Source organism: Ursus maritimus, unplaced genomic scaffold (genome assembly GCF_017311325.1).
Source record: "Ursus maritimus isolate PB19 unplaced genomic scaffold, ASM1731132v1 scaffold_21, whole genome shotgun sequence".
NCBI lineage: Eukaryota > Metazoa > Chordata > Mammalia > Carnivora > Ursidae > Ursus > Ursus maritimus.
In genome coordinates, this window is record NW_024424564.1 from 33,584,320 (window position 1) to 33,606,953 (window position 22,634).

Below are 22,634 nucleotides of genomic sequence, written 5' to 3' on the forward strand. Positions count from 1 at the left end.
TGTAAGTCAGGTGATTACCATATCACAAAGTGGTACATAACCTTTTTCTTTTCTTTGGGTTGGGGGAGAAGGTGGGGAGGGCAGAGGGAGAGAGAGAATCTTAAGCAGGCTCAGCACCCAGCTTGGAGTCTGACACAGGGCTCAATCTCACAGCCCTGAGATCATGACATGAGCTGAAATCAAGACTTGGACACCTAACTGACTGAACCACCCAGGTGCCTCTGGTATGTAACTTCCTATATAAGCAGTTGGAGGCTTTTCTCGCAGTAAGTGGTTTTCTACACATAAATTTTAAAAAAAGACATAAGTATTAGAATAAACAGATGAAGATTAGGTGGCAGGAAAAATGATCCTTAAACTACATTTTTCAGAGATTTCCATGAAGTATTCATTGACCCTAAAGTAGTACTTCACCAGTATCAGCATCCTAAGAAAAGTAGTAGCTTGCTATATTGATATTATTATTAGATTTTGAAAGGAGGAAAAGGTTGCCTTCCAGGTAAGAACTGTCTTGGAGCTCATTGTTTAACTACAAACAAAGGGTTTTCAGCTCTGTGGTGCTTTTAACTTTGTACCATTGACAGGAGGCAAAATGATAATGGGTAATAGCTAAAAAAGTCACTTTTTATATAGCAAGTGAGCTAGAGACTTTCAGTCCTGCAAATTAAGTTAAAATGAATGGCTTCTGAACAGCACATTGGGTGACAGGAAGTTTATAAATGTTATGTCTCCTGAGGTGTTCCCGTAATAGTAAGTTTGGGCAGAATAAGCTTTTTCTGTAACAGTCTCCTTGGAAGGACCGGCAGTCTCCAGAGAGTTTGGTTAATAAGTCAGTTACCTGGGTGTTGAAAATGAAATAGAAGAGGTAGGGGAATAAAAAAGACTTTGAAGAAGAAAAATGTTAATTTAGCCAATTCAGTGCTTCTCCTACTAGAGTGATATTCAAAGCTGGCTAACCTACTCTCTGTGGTTTTGCTCTAATTTCAATTTGTATGACAGCCTCCACGAATGCAGGGTTTTTTGTTTTGGTCGTGCGGAGCTGATATGGAGAAGACAGTGGACATGTGATTTAGGCTTAGTGCTGGGAGAAGGTTGGAAATGGCATTAGGAAGACCACCAGGTGTGCTGTCTGATTGGACAGCCCAGCATGTGGAATATGGTCCTGTTGCCACGAGCTACCCCTTTTCTGCTGTTGCTTTTGCGGATCTCAGTAGGAATCGAGGCAGTGGTAAGTGGTATATCTGTATGTCACAATCTGACAGTCGTCCCTACGAAAAGCATTTTAATTTTCTCATGTAAAGGTGCTCTCAGAGGAAACACAATTAATTGGCGTCTGAAATGCCTTGATATTTCGCTGTCACTGGTCAGAGGACGCTGTACAAGTTCACAAACAGAATGTGCTTGGGTACGTACAAGAAAGAGCGTCTCCTTGGAAAAGGCAGTGTTGTTTGTTTGAAGTTGTTTTTTTTTTTTCTTGTCCTTGGGACGGATAAGATTCTGAAACAGCCCTGACAGAGAGAAGATTGAGATCTTTTTAGATTTCACAGGCCACCAACCCAGCAAGTCTCATGGTTTTGTTTCCTGCACGAACTCTACATATGTTTACACATAGTTTCTCTTATTTTCTGCTAGCCCAGAAGTTAATAGTGTTGTTGTTAAATAAATGAATGTATTAATTTTAATGTGAAATGATTTTTGAAAAAGCAGTAATGTTTTCTCAGGAAAGCTCATGAAGTATTCATTTTTCTATCACTACACTGTAAATCTGTTTACCAGTTATAATCATTTTAAGATTTAGTGTGTATGCTCTTTGGTGATTATTTTGACCTAGAAGTCAGGGAAAGCTGACATCATGTTACCATCTCTCTCTTACCTTCTGCCCTCCTTTCTCTGGTCCCCCTCTTGTTGCCTCAGTTCAGGCTTGCATCCTCCCTTGCCTGGACTACCTGCAGTAGCCTGCCTCTTGCTAACTGGGCTCCTTACTCCAGCTCTGTCTCTCTACAGATCTTCCATATGAAAGTGATGAGTCGCAAGGATCTGTAGGATTAGGTGAATTCCTTCTGTGGTTTTCAATATTTAGAAGAATATCCAAACCCTGTGCAAAGCCATTCATTAATCAACCCGTTTCTATCTCTCTAATCTAGTGATTCTCAGCCAGGCTCAATCTTGCCTCCCAGCGGACATTTGACAATGTCTGTGTACCTTTTTGATTGTCACTATGGTTGTGTGTGTATGTTTCTAGTATCTAGTGGATAGAGGCCAGGGATGCTACTAAACGGCTTACAATGCACAGGATAGCTTCTACAACAGAGAAGCCTAGAGTCTAAAATGTCCGTAGTGCTGAGGTTGAAGAAACCTTCCTCTTATCTAATTTGCTCATTTCTTCTATGCTTCCAGGACTCCAACCCCAGGGAACTACTTTCTCCTCTATGACTATGCCACGCTGTTTTTCTTGTCCTGCTCTTTGCATATGCTGTTCCCTCTGACTGGATTTCCTCCCTCCCCTTTTACCATCTGGAGCTAAAGTGTTCTCATCCTGGGCTTTCATATCATCCCTTAAGTTTCTGTGTAATTTGTGCTTATGTGGATTGTAATGTTGGTTTTCAAATTTTTTTCCCTTGTTCCCTCCTTGGAAGAGCTATTCATGTCAGATATCATGTCTGACATCTTTCTATTTGCACTATCTGGTATAAATCTTGGCATATAGTAGATGTAAGCATGCTTGTTTGTTGGATACTTGGCGAGATGCATGGATAATAGAATCTGTATTTAGATCAGACGATAATCAGAGACCAATATTGTTCATAATCTGAGGCTACTGATAGTCCAGGTTGAGAATTAATTATTCTTTCAGTCTGTTTTTTTCAGTGTCACCTTCTTGGTTACTTTCCTTTGATTCCCACTTTGACTACTGATGCCTTGAATATAGTAGGTGATCAGTAACCATTTACGAAATGAACGTTGTCTATAGGTCTTAGGTTTAAACAGCTCATAGCTCTGGATAACTTTAGATTCATTCTCTTTAGGAAGCAAGGAAGAGGTTTTTTACCTTCAAAATTGATCTGGGTCACCTTGTTCTTACTCCGTTTCCCTCCACCTCATTGGTACCTCCCTACATCCTACTCCACCCATTATAGCTCGGCATACCCTCAAAATTTGGGTGCAGAACTGAAGACCCCTGGAGTGAGAAGGCTCGGAGGCTTCCCACCAATACAGCTGCCTTAATTCGCTTTACCCCACTCAAGACCAGAACATTAAGTCCCATCCCTGCTGCGCTGGTAATGGCATAGATTTATCTTCTCTTTGGGCCACAGCCTCTTCTCTAGATTCTGTCCCCACCAATTATGAATGCTGGTTAGTTCGCCCTGCTTCTATGCTTAAACAGCAAGTTGAGCTGTTTCTATCTTTAGCTTTCCTTTGTGGAGAAGGGTCTATCCAGTTTCTTCTGAACGTCCTTTCTTCCTCTGGCCACAGACATGGGTCATTAGAGAGGAGCAGCTTTCTCAGGGTCTGTATTCAGGTGATTTTTCCGTTCACTGGTGCAGCTTCTCCATTCCCACCTTTTTTCTCAATATACTCAGTCGGCTGTTGACAGTTCCTAGTTTTGGACCCATTTTCTTGTTCCCTGGCTTTTTCATTTTTATTATAGATTCTGGGCCTCTTCTATCTGCAACATAATTATTTTCTTTCTTATGAAGTCTTCAGTTATTCTCCTGAACTCTTGTTCTCTGCCCTCATTTCTCTGTAGGTTCCCATTAGCACTTATCTATCTTCCCTCTGAATTTACCATATCCTTTCTAGGTGATGGCATTCTTTTTTATAGGCCTTTAACTTGAGTCTTCTACCTATTACCTCTTGAGGAGCAGATGCTTGGTGGTCTTAATCTTTGGATTTTATTATGTCTGGGAAATGGGGTTGGGTGTGGAGAGGAGAAGGGGAGTATTTGAGGAAGAAAGAGGCAAGAGATCTTCATTTCAGTCTTATCAGAAAAGGGCAAGGATCACAGCGACAGGGATTCTTTTCTATTAAACCCAGCTCTGGGTTTTGTAGAATTTCCTTTTCTTTCTTAAAGCCTTGATCTCTACTTCTACCCATAAGCAAAATTTCAGTAATTTGTGGAATTTGAAAAAGCAAAACCAACCCCAGGAAGGTTACTGTTGGAGTCTATTCAGTATTCGGCATGACAAGCTAAGAAACATCTACCTGGCCATGGTGGCAGCCAGAGGGGAGGTGGGCGTATTCAAGACCAACAGCATTAGATCAGAGACGAACTAAGGAAGAAAAAAAGTCAGTTTTCAGCAGGAACTCCAATCAGGAAGTTGCCCTTCCCACAAACATAAAATAAAAACAGAAATAGAAATAAACAACAAACAAATCCTTCTCTTTCCTTTGCCACAGGCAGACAAAAAATACAGAACAGTCCACTGACAGCTCAGAGATTAGACAGGCAGTAAGTCGTAACACATCATAAACTGAGAGACAAACCGTGTATTCCAGGGGTTTGCACAGAATGTAGGCAGCCAGCATGTTACAGAGGGTATTGGCAGGAAGCAAAGTATCCTCAGCAAAATGATTGATCATGAGAATGCATAAAGTGAACTCTGAAGTGTGTTGAAAGATTTAACAAAAGGATGCTGATGAGAATTGCAGCTACTCCACTGTGGACCAGGGAGAAATAAGAATAGGTTGGTGAATATGGAGGAAAAAGTATAATTCAGATTATGTCAGAAGCACAATCCCCTACGCTCAGTGGCTGAGAGTTTTAGCAATTTTTTCCATAAGAACGAACAAGGTGTTTCTTTTGGAACCCTACCCTCTTTCCTTTGTATTTGTGTGTGAATGAAGTTCAGTCATTCTCAGTGTGCTTGTTAACTTCATGAAGTCTGAAGGTAACCTCACCTGCTTTTATTACATGCAGACAGCTGATCTCGTTTCAGGCACGTGGAATGGGAAGAGAGGGTAAGCAGGAGTCTTGCAGAATGTTGTCATGACCAAGCTCCCCTGTCCCTGTCATAAGTTCTTTTGTAAAAGGTGGACCTCCTGTAGACAGAATCCAGTTAACCACAATGTTTCAGTAGTCCCAATTCCCTCGCAACACTCACTATGATTTTGAATATTTTTAAAAATCTTATCAGAAAAAGGTTAGATATCAAGAAAATATATGGTGGCAATATGGAGTACATGAAAGATGTTGAAAGCTATTTACAATCGATGAATAAATATTCTGGGATTAGTATAGATTCGGTTCAATATCCCTTACATGATTTAAATCAGTAGCTACGGAAACTCCTACTTGAAGTTTCTTGTAATAAGCATGAAATGCTGACCTCTGTCATCAAAGAAAGACTCAGCTGTGTTCAGGATGGTGAAGGGAACTAATAATGCTTCTTAGAAGGGTTTAAAACAAAGGTCAAAAGCAAATGTTCCAAGAACATTCTGAATACTCTTTTTTTTTTTTTTAATGTAAAATTTAACACACACACACAAGTGAGAGGATGATATAATGATCCTAAGGTTCAGTTAGATTCAAGTCCAGTTTTCAGGCCAGACTTTTTCCTGGGTGGTGGTCTGTGCTTCCTGCTGCTTCATTTCATGAAGCCCTAAGTCTGGTTGTCCCACTTGAAGTGATGTTGAGATCCATGAGTGGGGACTAGTGTGTCAGCCTCATCCCTCTGTCATAAAGTTTCTGGTCCTTGATGATTGTTATCTAGGTCCACTGTTTCGTTTAAGGGATTGCGAAATATTGATTTTCTGGTTCTATCATTTCTTCTGCATTTATTATTAGCAGAAATTTTCCAAAAAAGAAATTCTTTCATTGACTATTTGATTACCCCAAAACACATAAAGAACCCCATTAAGTACAGGGAGGGCAGAATAAATTCCTCATTCATTCCTTTTATTTTTCAGCCTTCAGAATCACTCATTGGGGCCCCCAAAATTAGATTTGTGGCCACCTAACAAATGGGACCTGGGGGGTTGTTTTTAAACTTTGTTTGCTAAGGTCATTGATGAGATGCTTTTGTCCCCCTCATTCAGGANTTATTATATATATATATATATATATTAACTGTAACCCTCTTAGCTCCTACACATACACTGCCTTCAACAAAAACTAGTAAAAATTCTCAAACAGGAGTGGCAGTAGAGGTGTTGAGTTGACAGAAGAGTTATGGTTTTCATGTTCTTTCTTCAAGTATTTTATGATTTGGGTTTAATACAGGGACCTCCCAGACCTGACATTGCAAGGGTAGGTTTAAATATAAATTCTAGATGTTGAGAGGTGATGTATGGTCTCCTCCTTTCCTTGTGGCAGGCCTATTGTAAGGACGTGCACATGCTTATGATATATGGATAGGGAGCTACTGTGGCAGTGGCATTTCTCTGCGTTGGGCCCCATGCATCCTGGTAAGGACATACTTGGTGTTGCCAGCATGCTCTGTCAGGCATTTTAGAAGTAACAAGAGCATGTTTCAATGGAAGATTTCCACTGTACAATAAACTGCACTGTAAATATGTTTAACCCAAGGAATCATTAGCAGTACTAACAGTGGGCAATGTACTGACTTGGTTAGTACTTTATTTTGGGGATCAAGTGGCACAGGGGGAGAAGGAATTATTTGAAAGAGTAAATATATTTATTTATTTCTTGCTTTCCCTCGTTTTGATCATCCCTTGGGCCTCTGAATTCAATCTGGTGACCACAGAATGGTGGAAGTAAAAAGCTTATAGGGTTTTGGGGCACCTGGATGGCTTTCATTCTTAAGTGCCTGACTCTTGATTTTGGCTCAGGTCTCAGGGTGGTGAGAACTGAGTGTGGAGCCTGCTTAAGATACTGTCTCTCCCTCACCCTCCCCCCCCCCAAACAATGGCTTATGAGGTTTAGATAAAAAGCTTCTTGAAATTTGATTCTTGGAAGCTGTTTGTGCTAAAACTGTTCAGAGAAGAGGACTAAAGGTAGTATCAAAGAGATCTTGGAGGATATGGTTGCTGGATAAAATACAGGATGCCCAGCCTAAAGTTGAATTTCAGATAACAATTAAATTTTTAGTAGAAATATATCTCAAATATTGCATGGGACATAATTCTACTGAAGAATATTACTCGTTTATCTGAAATTCAACTTTAACTGGACATCCTGTACATTTATTTGCTAAATCTGGCAACTCTACTTGGAGGGCTGAGGGAACAATCTAAGAGTTGTTTGTGGTGCTGTGTGCTGAGCCTCCAGCCCTGTAATTATCTCAGAAAAACTCAAGGGAGTGCTAGTAATGACCATGAATATTCCTATACCATGTGTTGCTGATATTCATCAGAGCAAAGCCTGCTGTTCCCTAATAAGCATACTTTTTAATGTCCCTCTTACTTTATAAAAGTGAATATCAATAGGCATAGCAATTTCTGGGGGTCAGAAGACCCCAGGCTAATCAGTCTTTCTCACTGAGCATCTTAGTTGTATGATGTCCTAATCTGGAAACAGCGAAACACTAGGAGCCAGGGCAGTTGCCTTTAGATTTAACTGGGAGAAATGGATATTAAATAAAACTTTGTTTAACTTGTTCAGACATCCAGTGAAGAGGACAGTGTGAAACTTGCATTTTTCATGACCTGGCTATAGAACTGGAGAAATTAAAGGAGGCGTGAGTATATATTTGTTTTAAATGTTGTTGCAGGAAATAGATTACATCAAATATTTTTTGGTGATCTTTGAGAAGTTTGTACCTGGGATTTCTCTATACTTTCAGCAATGTCTAAGGTGTTCCTTTTCCCTCCTTATAGCACATGTTGATTTTTGTAGTGTCTATAGCTCTGAAATAGAAACAGGGAGGCCAACCGTTTGTATGTGATGTTGAATAATTCTCTAAGAGGAGTCTTACTTATAAGATAAAGAACTAAAAGTTTACAGTTTGAGCATGAAAAATACCTTTTATAAACTGTGATTTCTTTATTTCAAAGTTGTATCTATGAGCTGCCATTTTTGTAAAACATGTCCGCAGGCTCAACTTCTGTGAGTTGGTCGAGGGATGTTACTTGATTAAAAACTGGGCCAGTCAAAATAGATCTCTGTCCTTAACCCTTTCTGTGATCACCTGAGATGTCTCTAGTATTCTTCCCAAAACCAGTCAATTCCTATTATGCCCTAAACCAGAACGTTCAAGTTGGGTTTCTAATATCTACAACCAAAAGAGTCCCAACTAATAAAACTCAGAACTAAATTTTTACAAAATATAGTGTATAAGCCTTTAAGTTGCTTTAAAACAAAAACAGAAAAAAAAATTAAAACCCAACCTCCCCTCAGCCTCCTCTTGAAACAGTTCTATTTATACTTATTTTAATGTTGGCCCACCTCCAGGAAGCTTTTAAAAATCATTCTTTTGAAATTCTTTTTTCATTCAGTGAACCATCATTTCGTTATTTGTACTACTCATATCACACTTCTTTGTATCATATTATATCACAGTTATTTTTGCTCACCTCTTCCTCCTGCACTTGTAAGGATCATTCCTCTCTTCATTTTACTAGCACTTACAATATCTACATTGTAAGTAAAAAGTAATATTTATTAAATGGGTGAATAAATATTCTCTTGGTTATTTGTTCTTAATGGAATATAATAGAGGTTTGGGTTGTTCTTTATCCCAAAAAAGCAACTTAGAATAAAAAAAATTATTACTTAGAGATGTACACATATGCATGTGACTGTGTATTTAATACAGAATAGAAAAATTCATTTTTGAAAATCTGATTCAAAAGGCAGTGGAAAGATGTGTCTGGCTTGTGGAGAAAGGGAGTTTTTCCCACCTGCATTCTCTGTATGCTCTGAGAAAACCAGCCTCCATCAGTGACAGAGGGACAGAGGGAACTTCTTAATTGTTGTGGGCCATTAGAGACAGTGGACAAGATTCCCAGCCACATCCTTGAGTTGCTTCTGGGAGGAAAGCAGAATGAGGCTCATCAGTAAAGTCAGGCTATGGAATAGACTGGATTCCCAGAGGAAGCCATACTGGAGGGAGGCATAGGGGGGCGTCAAGTGAAGTCACTGTGAGGGAAAACATCTGGAGGTTGGCCAGAGCACAGTGGCTGGAATGCCACAGAGACAGTAGCTCTAGGTCCAATACCTTGATAGTGCCTAACCCCAGGCTGCTTGCACTGGCAAGTTGGGGTGTCTGGGAAGAACTGTGGGTCTGGAACCTGTGAACATTCTATGAACGCTTTTTTCTAAGGGAAAGCCCTTAAAGTAGCTTTTTAAAGGAAGTAGAAGGAACTGTTTTCTTGGCCAGAGACGAATGCCAGAAAGTGGCCTTTCTGAAGAGGCCAGCAGAGGTGAGAACAGCTGCAGAAAGGCTCTGGATGGAGATGAGGACAATGAGGTGAAGAGCCAGAGGGGTGGGGCTCAATTCCATGGCCATCTTCCTCCTAGGTCTCCTCTTCTGTCCATCCCAGAATCAAGGAGAGGATAATGGGGGATTGATTCCTGGAAAAGTCTTGACCTAGAATAATCGAGCTAGTGGGGCCTTATAGGCTAGTATTTATGGTAAATGTGAGATAGTATATATTACTTATATAGGGTTACAGTATGTAATACTATGGATATAGTATTATAGTAAAGAGTGTTACCATACTATAGTAAATGTATATGGTGTTACAGTAACACAACACATTTGTATTCATCTGGATGAAGTTAAAGGACATTAGAGTGGCATGTATATGAACCATTTGTTTAACTCTTTCCAATTATCTATCAGTTGTTTGTAATTTTTCACTGTCGTCAATAATATGGCTATGAATTCATTGTATGGGTAAATCTCTGTCCATATCTCTGATTATTTGCTTAGGATAAGTTCCTGGAAGTAAAGTTAAATCCAAGAATATAAATAAATTTATGGGTCTTGATACCCACTGCCAAACTGCTCTTTAGGAAATGTGTACTGATTTATATACCAACGCATAATTTATAACAGTTCCTATCTCAGTGATAGCATTATGAGCCTTGAATACTATCACAAAAATGTAAATCTTTGCACAGGTGAAAAATGGGTGTGTTTTGAGTTTCCCATATGCTTTTTACTCTATTAATCGTGTTGGAGAGGAAAAATATTTACTCTGCCCTTCTAGGTTCTTTTGACTGGCCTGTTATGTTGACATAAGACAGATTAACAAGAGAAACAAATTTGATTATGTATGTATGGGAGCCTCATGAGAATATGAGACCCATACGTGGTCAGGCAATTGAGCTTTATATGCCGTCATGAGCTAGAGCTGGGGATAGGAATCTGAGGCTTCAAAGGGGATGAGGACAATTTACAGGAAGATGAGAAGAGCAGATGTTTGGTAACAAATATTTGTCATGCTGTACAGACACAATGGGTGAGGAGAGGGTTTGATCTCCAAGCCGTGCCAAGCTCCCCACAGTTTATCACATATTCTTTGTGGTTATCTGTGGTGATAGTTCTGTTTCTCGACCAGGTGCTCTTTCTAAATTTTTTTTTTAAGATTTTATGTATTTATTTGACAGAGAGAGAAAGAGAGTGAGAGAGAGCGTGTGTGCACATGTGTGCACACAAAAGTGTGTGGGGGGGCAGAGGGAGAAGCAGGCTCCCCTCTGAGCAGGGAGCTCAAGAAGGGGCTCGATCCCAGGACCCCAAGATCATGACCTGAGCTGAAGGCAGACGCTTAACTAACTGAGCCACCCAGGTACCCGTTTAAATTCTTTTAGGTAGTTAAGAGGGGAGGTAAAAGCTCTTCCTGAGTCTTTGGGCCTTGATTGACTTTAGCTCAACGAAATCCACATGCCAGAGTAGCACATTTTAGGAAGCCTTGTTCTGAACCCCTTCAATATGATGTATTATATTAATAAAATTTCTTTTATTGTACTTCTTAGATAAACCCTATTTGTTTGTGGTAGAATTGTTTTTAAAAAGAGCAACTTGATTTCCTTTTTATAAAAGAAATATGTTCAGGATAGAAGGTGCAGGCAAGCAGAAAATCCTGCCTCCTGGAAATAACCACCATTAAAGCTTAGGTATATATAATAGGTTCTTGAACAATGCAGGGCTTAGGGGTGCTGACCCCCTACACAGTTGAAGATCCACATATACATTTTGAATCCACAGAAACTTAACTACTGATACCTTACTGTTGACCGGAAACCTTACTTTTAACATAAACATTTAATACATATTTTGTATGTAATATATATTATGTACTGTATTCTTACAATAAGGTAAGCTAGAGAAAAGGAAATGCTATTAAGAAAATCATGAGGAAACAAAAATACATTTATAGTACTATACTGTATTTATTGAAAAAAAATCTGCATACAAGTGGACCTGTGCTTTTCAGCCTGCTTTGTTCAAAGGTCAACTGTATATGTTTAGTCTGTTTTTCAATGAATGCATTTCAGTGGTTTTCAAGCGTGGTTGCACATCAAAATCACCTGTGTTGCTTTAAAAAAAATATGGATGACCAGACCTTGTCTCTGGAGATCCACATTCAAGAGGTACTTTCTTAAAACTCTTTCTGCCATTATGTTTAATGGTAATATGCCTTAGGGTTTTATGTATCCACCTTCCCTGGGTCATCTCATCAACTGTCAACACTTTGATAATCTATTGAGAAGTGACAATTCCTACCTTTAGTCCAGATGACCATACCAAGTATGATAACCCTATATCCCAGCAAGTATTACCCAAAGCAGCATGGGTGTGCTACAGGTCCCCCAAACTCAAAATATCCAAAACTCATCTCATTATTTAATGGCAAAAACTGGTTACTACTTCAGTAGTCCCAATAATTCAACTACCTACCCTCTTATTCATCTCAAGCCACACAGCCAGTCAGACTCAAAGATAGTTCCAGTGATTTCTGCCTTCTGCCCTTGTGTAATTCATGTGTTTGTATAATTTCCTCCTCTTCAGTATGGGCTGGTCTAGAAACTTGCTTGTACCCAATAGATAGCATGTCATTTCCATGATTAGGTTAAAAATGTGACTGATCCCATGCCAGCACCTTCTGTCCTTTCCTGGCTTTGCTGAAGCAAGCTACCATGTTGCAGAGGAATGTTCTGTATAGGAAGGAAAAAAGACCCTCAGTCCAACTGCTGCAAGTAACTAAATCCTGTCAAAAACTATATGAACTTTAAAGCAGATCCTTCTCCGTTTGAACCATCAGATGAGACTCCAGCCTTAGCCAACACTTTGACTATAGCCTTGTGTGAGACCATGAAGCAGAAGACATGCCCTGGCTCTCAAAACTGTGAGATGAAAAATGTATTTATGCTAGATTAGTGGTAATTTGTTATGCAGCAATAGATAACTGACATAAAATTCATTCCCACATCCTGTTGTTTCAGGATCTCTCTCAAATCTGATGTGTTTTCCATGTCTACAACCACCTGTCTAGGTCAGTCATGATCACAAGTCCCCTCAATTATTACACTACCTTCTCACCCTGTCATTAGTCTTGTGGACTCCATTCCTAATTTTTCTTGGAAGAATCATCTTTCAGAATGGAAATTGGATCATGTTCCACTGCTTAAAAATCCTTCAGCACTCTTACACTGTTCTTGGGTTGAAAGTTCAGTGTTTTAAGCATGAGTCACAAGGTTCTCTACGACTTAGACCCCTGCTTGCCTCTTTCAGGTCCTAAATGCATCATGTTCTCTTGGTTCTTGGCTTAACCGTTGCTGTTTTCTCTGTCTGAAGTGTTATCTTACATACTTCCACACTTGCTCTGACTCCAAACCTTTCACCTACTACAACTCATTTTTTTCACAATTTCCTTTAGCAAGTCTTTCCCAGTTGTTGAAGTCTGATCTGGATGCCTCTGTGGATTATCTGCTGGCTCCATGTTCTTCACCTATTCATCTATCATCACCATCACCTATTTATTTGTCTCATGTCCCCTGTAGACTCTGAGCTTTGGAGCACAAGGATCATGCTATTTAATTTCCTAGTTGGTTGACAATAAATATTTGTTGAATGAATGAATAAATAAATAAAATACCAGTGGAGGATCTGTGTTCTGTAGGTCTGGTGAAATTTCTGAAACAGAGACCAGTTTTCTGCATGCACCGTGCCTGGATCAAGCTGTGGCTTGATATTTACAACCAGTATCCAGGCTCCTTCTATGATAGAGCCCACCAGATCTCTGACACTGTGTCAGCCTTCTGCTTTCTGCTGTCAAATGGGTTCTGGGGCCACATTCTTTCCAGTGTTAATGCTCATGAGGGATGAAATGGAGTGCAGTTGGCTCCTGGTTGTCCTAAATCCAGCCCAGGCCTCCAGCTTAGGAATGTCTGTAAGGTTCAGCTAAGGCTTCCTTCACTTAAATCCTGGGTTTGCTACTCTTACTTAGGAGGGGGCTGTGTGAATGAACACATTCTGGACCTTCTCTCAATATCTTTATCTTCACTGGATGAGAATGTTTTTAAGTTTTGCCATGTGAATGCTGTTCTTCCCTTTAAGGGCTTGCTGATAAAGGATTTCCCCTGATTTCATTGGAAAAGTGGGGAGGAAGAAATCAAATGACTGTGCTTAATGCTATTTGACCTGAAAAAAATATTTGCAATTATTTAAGCTTTACTCTTTAACTCATGTAATGTTCGCCACAATCCTCTTACACATGACTGCCTGATTTCTAAGCTCCTGTTTTTAATTCATCTCTGTTCATAGGAATGTATCTTCAATATACTTTTAGAGTTCTGGGAATGTTTTTATCTTCGCTTCATGCATAGATAACAAGTTGGTGAAATAGAAAATATTTAGATAGTAACCATTTCTGTTCAAACTCTATAGTTATTGATATGTAGTCCTCTGGCCTTTGCTATAAAGAGAAGTCTGAGGCCAGCCTGATATTTTTCCCTCGTGGATCACCTTTTCCTATTCTTCTTCCTATCAGGAGGCTAATGTGATTTTTTTCTTTATCCTGTAATTAAATTATTTTCTAAAATGTAGTAGCACTTCTTAATTTTTCCTAGAATGCAGTAAGCCCCTGCTTACTGGTCTGTATAGGCATTTATTGGAGCTACTGTGGATTCAGTTCTAAACATATGCAATAAAGGAATATCTGAATAAAGTGAGTCAAATGAATTTTTTGGTTTCTCAGTGCATATAAAAGTTATTTTTATATTGTACTGTAGTCTAGTTCAGTAGCATTATGTCTAAAAAAATACATACCTTAATTAGAAAATACTTTATTGCTAAAAATGCTAAGAATCATCTGAACTTTCAGTGAGTCATAATATTTTTGCTGACAGAGAATCTTGCCTTATTGTGGGTGGGTGCTGACTGACGAGGGTGGTGGTTGCTGAAGTTTGGGGTCAATTTCTTAAAATCAGACAACAGTGAAGTCTGTCACACTGATTGACTCTTCTTTTCATGAACGATTTCTCTGTAGCGTGTGATGTTGTTTGATAGCATTCTACCTACAGTAGAACTTCTTCCAAAATTGGAGTCCATTTTTTCAAACCCTGCCATTGCTTTATCAGCTAAGTTTATGTAGTATTCTGAATCCTTTGTTGTCATGTCAGTAGTCTTCACAGCATCTTCACCAGGAGTAGATTCCATCTCAAGAAACCAATTTCCTTGCTCATCCATAAGAAGCAGCTCTTCATCCACTGAAGTTGTATCATGATTGCTGCAGTTCAGTCCATCTTCACACTCTGCTTCTAATTCCAGTTCCCTTGCTCTTTCCACCACATCTGTCATTATTTCCTCCACTAAAGTCTTGAACCCCTCATGAGAGTTGGAATCAACTTCTTCCAAACTCCGGTTAATGTTGATATTTTGACCTCTTCCCAGAATCACACATGTTCTTAATGGCATCTCAAATGGTGAATCCTTTCCAGAAGATTTTCAATTTACTTTGCCCACATCCATCAGAGGAATCACGATCTCTGGCAGCTATTGCTTTATGAGATGTGTTTCTTTTTTTTTTTTTTTTTAAAGATTTTTTATTTATTTATTCGACAGAGATAGAGACAGCCAGCGAGAGAGGGAACACAAGCAGGGGGAGTGGGAGAGGAAGAAGCAGGCTCATAGTGGAGGAGCCTGATGTGGGGCTCGATCCCATAACACTGGGATCACGCCCTGAGCCGAAGGCAGACGCTTAACCGCTGTGCCACCCAGGCGCCCCTGAGATGTGTTTCTTAAAGAATAAGACTTGAAAGTTGAAATTACTCCTTGATCGATGGGCTGCAGAATGGATGTTGTGTTAGCAGGCATGAAAACATTCATCTTGTTGTCCATCTCCATCAGAGCTCTTGGGTGATCAGGTGCATTGTCAGTAAGCAGTAGTATTTTGAAAGAAATCTTTTTTTTTCTGAGCAGTAGTTCTCAACAGTGGGCTTAAAATATTCAGTAGGCCATGTTGTAAACAGATGTGCTGCTGTCCAGGCTTTGTTGTTGCACTGATAGAGCACAGGCAGAGTAGGCTCAGCATAATTCTTAAAGGCCCTGGAATTTTCAGGATGATAAATGAGCACTGGCTTCAACTTGAAGTCACCAGTCGCGTTGACTTCTCTAACAAGAGGGTCAGCCTGTTCTTTGAAGCTTTGAAGCCAGTCATTGACTTCTCCTCTCTAGCTATGGAAGTCCTAGATGGCATCTTCTTCCAATAGAAGGCTGTTCCATGCACCCTGCAAATCTGCTCTTCAGTGTAGCCGCCTTCACTTATGACCTTAGCTAGGTCTTCTGGATCACTTGCTGCGGCTTCTACATCAGCACTTGCTGCCTCACCTTGTACTTTTATGTCATGGAGACAGCTTCTCTCCTTAAACTTCACGAGCCAACCTCTGTTAGCTTCAAACTTTTCTTCTGCAGCTTCCTCAGCCTTCACAGAGTTAAAGAGAGTTAGGGCTTTGCTCTGGATTAGGCTTCAGCTTAAGGGAGTGTTGAGGCTGATTCGATCCTCTACCTAGAACATTAAAACTTTCTCCATATCAGCAATAAGGCTGTTTCACCTTCTTCACATAAATGTATGTGTTCACTGGAGTGCTCTTTTAATTTCCTTCAAGAACTGTTCCTTTGCATTCACAGCTTGGCTAATTGGAACAAGAGGTCTAGCTTTCAGCTGATGTTGGCTTTTGACATGCCTTCCCAACCAAGCTTAAATCTAGCTTTTGATTTAAACTCAAATATGTGACTCTTCCTTTCACTTGAACACTTTGGGGCCATTGTAAGGTTATGAATTAGCTTAATTTCAGTATTGTTGTGTCTCAGGGAATATGGACGCCCTAGGAGAGGGAGGGAGACAGGAGATGGAGGAACAGCCAGTTGGTGGAGCAGTCAGAACACACATAACGTTTATCACTGCCGTTTACTGTCTTAAAGGGGCACGATTTCTGACACCCCCAAAACAATTACAATAGTAACATCAAAGATCCCATGATCAGAGATCACCCTAACAAATATAATAATAATGAAAAAGTTGGAGATATTATGAGAATTACCTAAATGTGACACAGAAACACAGAGTGAGCAAATGCAGCTGGAAAAGTGACATTGATCGACTTGCTTGATACAGGATTATCACAGACCTTTGATATATAAAAAAAACACAAACCCTGCACAGCAAAATAAATTGAAGTGCAATAAAATGGGGTATGCCTGTATATGCAAGTCATTTTTTTCTAGCTTTAGGAAGCAATTTTCAATCATGTATGGTGGTTGCTTCTGTTTCATTTATATGGGTTTCTTTTTCAGAAACTCTTATAATTCTTCGATGGGATCTCCATGTCAGTTGCGAATTTTTTTTTATGTCTGAGGGCTGCTTTTGTGCAGAGAGAAAGGCTATGCTGTTATTCAAGGTTTTAATTTAATATTCACTTTATTAAAGGTACAGTTTTTTTTTTTTAGAAATCCAGCTTCTCTCAAACCTTTAAGTTCACCTTACACACTTTATTATTTGATTTATGAATCTAGTAAATTTTAACAATTGCTTTCAAGGGAGCCTTTGAATAATGTTTGATCAATTTAAGTTGAACTCATTCAACTCCCAAGCATGTCCTTTTACAACTTAGTTAATAAAATCATTCCCTTAAGTATTTAAAGCCCATTTATACATTTGATACATTCAGTTTTCTTTTTCAGCTTTTCACATGCCTGACCTACTAGCCAAACCTTAACAACTCCAATAAATCTAATAAGTTAACCTTAAATAATGAATCACGTGTTCTCCTAACCATTAAGAATACTTTTAAACTGATTAAATTCTCTAAATCTTCCCACTTAAAGGTAAAAGTCTAAAATCCATTACTCAATTACACCTTTTAAATTGAAATCCCAAGACTAATCTGTTATGTTCACTGATATGCCACATTCTCTTAAACATTAAACCTTTTTATATACTGTACATATAAATATTGTCCAAGGATTAGAAACCTATTCCCACATTTGCCACAAAAGTATTAATTCTGTAGGTTTGATTCACTTTATCATTTCTACGTTTAATGCAAAACTTCCTGGAGGGAAAAGACACTTACCCACTAGATTGAATTATCTAAAATAAATTTAGGTTGCCATTCTAAACAAGTTGGAGTTACCATTTGGGGAGAACTGGATGCTGAGGATGCTTATTGGCTAGAGATTTTTGACCAGGATCCACAGGGTCTAGTGGGATAGCATAGTGTTGTTGTTATGACAACACAGGACTCCCAATTCATTGCCTGTAGATGAAGCTGGCTCCTTCTGGTTTAAATTATGTAGTTCTTTTGATTTCAGTAGGTGGGATCCTGCACCCTCCCTCTCCCTTCCGCCCGCCCCCTGCCCAAGAATTACAACTAATTCCAAAATTTCCTATTTGAAGTTTGCATTTTTTGGGCTTCTTTAATTATTTTAACGTATTTCCCTTCATCTCTACGGCTGTGTATACAATTCTTTCCTCTCATTTGAGTAACACAACACAACAGCAATAACACAACAGCAACTGACTTACTGGGCATTTGCTGTGTACCAGATTAAGTGCTTTCCATGACATAACTCTTTCAGTCCTCACGGCCGTCCCTTGACGAAACAATGATTATTCCCATTTTATAGTTTACTTATAATTTTAAGTTTTTTTTTTTTTTTAAGATTTTATTTATTTATTTTGACAGAGATAGAGACAGCCAGCAAGAGAGGGAACACAAGCAGGGGGAGTGGGAGAGGAAGAAGCAGGCTCATAGCGGAGAAGCCTGGTGTGGGGCTCGATCCCATAACGCCGGGATCACGCCCTGAGCCGAAGGCAGACGCTTAACCGCTGCGCCACCCAGGAGCCCCACTTATAATTTTAAGTTTTGAGGAAAAAAGAAATGAAGTGACTTGGACAAGGTCACATAGTGATGAATCCAGGATTTCAACCCTGGCAGTGGCTTTATATTACAAACTCACTATGAAATGTTCTTTATTTCTCTATTGTAGCTAAGACCAAATGAGGCTTTGTGTCCATCTTTTTAGAGAGAAACGACCTCTCCTAGTTTCAGATTATGCCTTTAGTTTTGTAATACTCCTAGTAAGGTTGCAGTTAACTTCCTTCCCAGTTCCTTTGTTGCAAATTGAACTCTTCATTCATTTACAGGATCTTAATGCAAATGAGATGACTGCATTGTTGTTCTCTCCTGCCTTTGTCTATCTGTATCTGTTATCTCAGGTGCATGCTAATCACGTGGTTATTTGCCTTGTCTTCTTATCCATCACTGGTAGAGAAGACAGTACCGGTGTTCTCATCCCTATTTCTGTTTTTTCTAAAGCGTGAATTCCACTCTTTACCAGGTTCTATGAGTTTTTAATTTTGTTACTGCAGTTTTAGTTTTTTGCAAATCTTCCTTGGGCCACCCAGCTTCTTTTGCATTCAGCTCACTGTTTTCAAAACTCATCCTATTGTCTTTTATTCTTGACACTTTTTCTCCTTAATGGCCTCTTCTCTGGATATCTTAGAGGGCACAGCTTCTTGGACAGCATCCAATTGAGGCTGCCGATTGAATTCTTAGAATTTTTTTCTGATTCCTATAAGGAAAGCATTTTCAAGAGTGTCCGCTTACTCTGAGATCTTGGATATTCCCTCCTTTGTCTGTATGATTTTTCAGAGCACTCTTGCGGAAGAGAAAAGGACTTTCTAGTCCGCGGCAACAGAAAACGACGTAATAATGCAACATTCACTGTCTAGTTCTTGCCTTACTATTTTCTGGGAGTTTCAGCCTGAGGAAAGGGATGGAGGAACATCAGTGAGTTGGAGGAGGTGGGGGAGTAAACAGCATCTGGCTGGTCAGGCTTGTGGTCCTTCAGACCAGGGTCTCTGAGGACCTGCAGGCATACATTTTAATTTATGTTTGTGAGCCCTATATTTATTTGAAGTACTTCTTAGAGTCTAGTAATAAGTTGTCTAGAACTATTATTTTTATGGTGGTATGGTGTTATATTTTTCTTTGACTTTGTGTTTTATTGAGGAATCAGAAAAGGCCATATAAAGGATTGCAAGCCAAACTCCATTTAAATCAGAAGTATTTAGCTATAGTCTTGGAGATCTCTATGGAATAGGTTGGATATCCCAAAAGGCTTATTTCTTGGATTTTATAGTGGACTTGGATTTATCTCATCTTTTTTCTTTTTACCTGTAAGATAATCTTCAAAATCTTTTATTTCTAAACAACCAGACCTGAGTATTATTTTCTTTTGGTTACTCATTCATAGAAACTCAAGCAACATATTGTGACTTAAAAAGATACACATGAAATCTTTAGCTTACCTATTTTTATGATAGAGAATACAATGAAGAATGCAACATTATATTCTACAAGTATAACAAATAACAAGAGGACAGTTAGCCAGAATGAAAGGGTAGGGAGGGGAGGACTCTCAAACATAGTTCTTTAAAATCTAACCAAAAAAATAAAAAAATAAAAATAAATCTCACCGGAAAAACACCACTGGCTCTTCATGGTAGACGGTCCAGTCTAAATCCCTTTGCCTAGCATTCAAAGCCCCCTACCATGTGGATCCCATCTGCTTTCATAACCCTGTCTCTTACCACTTTCCTATGTGAACCCCATACCAAAGACTAACAGCCTACATGGTTGAACTTTGCAGCAAATATGGTGCTCTTCTTCCCCTGTGTCTTTGCTCCCAGTATCCCTTAGCTGAATACTCTTCCAGGATACCAGAGTCTGCTCGTCTTCTAAGGCCCAGCTCTTGGAACACTCCAGCATTTATAGTTTGGCAGTGCCTGCTTGAGGTTCTCTGGGTGCTTCTCTTATCTTTCAGCTTGATAGTACTTTCCAGTCTGACAAGGACCCCATGTTGCATTCATATCGTCCTAAGGTGCAGCCAAGTGACCTGCACAGAGTAGGACCACAAGAAATAGGTCATTTGATTGAAAAGAGAGTTGTGGTGAGAAGGAAAATGAAAGGGCAAATAATAATAAAGTAAAAAAGAGAGATAAGGCAGACAGAAAATTGAGATGACAGAAGAAAAGAGGGAAAGGCAGGTAGACCGGGAGGAATGAGACAGGCAGACATCACTTCCTTTAATTCGGAGATACGTTATCTTCTTTTCTTTGAAATGCTTGTTAGCATAGCAGCACCTTCACCATTGGAGAAAGGAGCCTGTCTGCTTTTATTTACACATTTCAAAGCTTATATTGGAAGTAAACATTTATTTTCCCATGGAATGCCACTGATTTTGTATTATGTCACAGAATGTGTTAAGATTTTTAAAAAGCGTTTTGGAAACTCCAGGGCATCTATCAATTTTCCATTTATTCCTGTGAGTCTCTTTGACATTCACATTCTATCATTTTTGCCTAATCTTTGTTATTTGAGAGATTAGGCTTGTCTCATTTCATAACAAGTACAAGATTTTATTTGAGAACAGCATTTATTTCATGATGTGGACTTTTTTTTTTTTAAATCAAAGCGATCATTTTCAAGTCCTTTTGCTTTTTGTTTTGTTTTAATTGTTTTGTGGTGGGGATTATATGGAGAAGAAACAAAAATAAAAGTGCAGAAAATCATCAGGAAGAAACGAGTTGCTCCTGATCACAGCTCTTAAGCTGTTCTTGTTAAACCTCCAGAGTTTTAATTTTGAGCCCAGGTGTCTCAGAGGCCCGCCGCAGAAGCTTTGGCTGTGGTTGTCATGTTGCTGCTGGTCCAACACTACCTCGTGACAGCTCTCCTCGCGCCAGAGGAAACAGAGGCTAAATGTGATTTCTAGGCTATTTTCCACTTTTGCTTACTCTGAGGTTCTAGTCAGTAAGAGATTAAAACATCCTGAAGACGTTGTGATGCATGCCATTGCTTTAACCGTGAGATTTGACTCTAAGACTTCTTGAAATTACATCATTCCTTTGTGGGAATGAGTTTTCAAACTTTTCATCAGGGTCCGTTGCAGAGTGACATATATTAAGGTGGGGATTCTGAAATCTGACTGGCAGCCATGCTTCTCCCCTCGCTTCTGTGGGAAGGCGTTTCTGGTATATTTGGAAGGTGTATCTGGCAGCTGCAGGGGAAACCATTGAGCTTTCAGTATGATGGTAAGTTCAGAATGAAAGAATATGGAAATCCTCTGCATTACCGACAATTTTGGCATGGGAAAGCCAAGTGAGAAGGTGAGAATATAGCAGTGCAGATGGAGGGTGGGAGAGGAGGAAGGATATTTCAGGTAGAGGCATCGGCATTTGTAAAGACCCACAGACAAGAGAGAGCTGTGCTTGAGAAGTGAGAGTGTAGGTAAAACACGGTGTGAGATTTGGGGAAGTGGGGAGGGAGGAGTCGGGAGAGAGAAGCCAGGAGCCTTGTATACCAAGCTGGCTCTGTCAAATGGGAGTCATGGCGGTGGGTACCTGAAGACTCAATTTGGTAAGCACAGCCTGGTACAGCATTTAGAAGGGGCTTAAGTCAGAGCTGCTGCTAGCCTGTACGGAGCCTGTGCACGAGTCAGGAGAAGTAGGTTCTGGTGGATGATGTCCCGGTTATCTATTGCTGCATAACCAGCCACTCCGAAGCAGAGTAGCGTAAATAAGCATTTTATTATGCTCATGGACTCTGTGGGTCAGGAATTTGGACAGGGCCCACCAGCACTGGCTTACCTCTGCTTTACGATGTCTGGGGTATCAGAGGGAGACGGTAGAAGGCTGGGTGTGAACCAACAGCTGAGCGTCACCTGGAGGTGTCTTTACATGCATGTTTGCTGGTGAATGCTGGCTGTTCGCAGGGCCTTAGCTGAGACTCAGGCAGAACTTCTGCACGTGGCACCTCCATGTAGCCATCATGGGGATGGTAGCTAGTTTCCAAGAGGTAATGGCCCCAAAAGCAGGAAGAGGAAGCTGCCACTTTGTCACTTTCAATTTTCTATTGATCCAGCAGTAAAAAAAGGAAAAAAAAAATTAGATTCAAAGGGGATGGACCCTAGATCACACTTCTTGTTAGGAGGAGTATCAAAGAATTTAGAAGCCATTTTTTTTTTAAGATTTTATTTATTTATTCAACAGAGATAGAGACAGCCAGCGAGAGAGGGAACACAAGCAGGGGGAGTGGGAGAGGAAGAAGCAGGCTCATAGCGGAGGAGCCTGATGTGGGCTCGATCCCACAACGCCGGGATCACGCCCTGAGCTGAAGGCAGATGCTTAACCGTTGTGCCACCCAGGCGCCCCCTAGAAGCCATTTT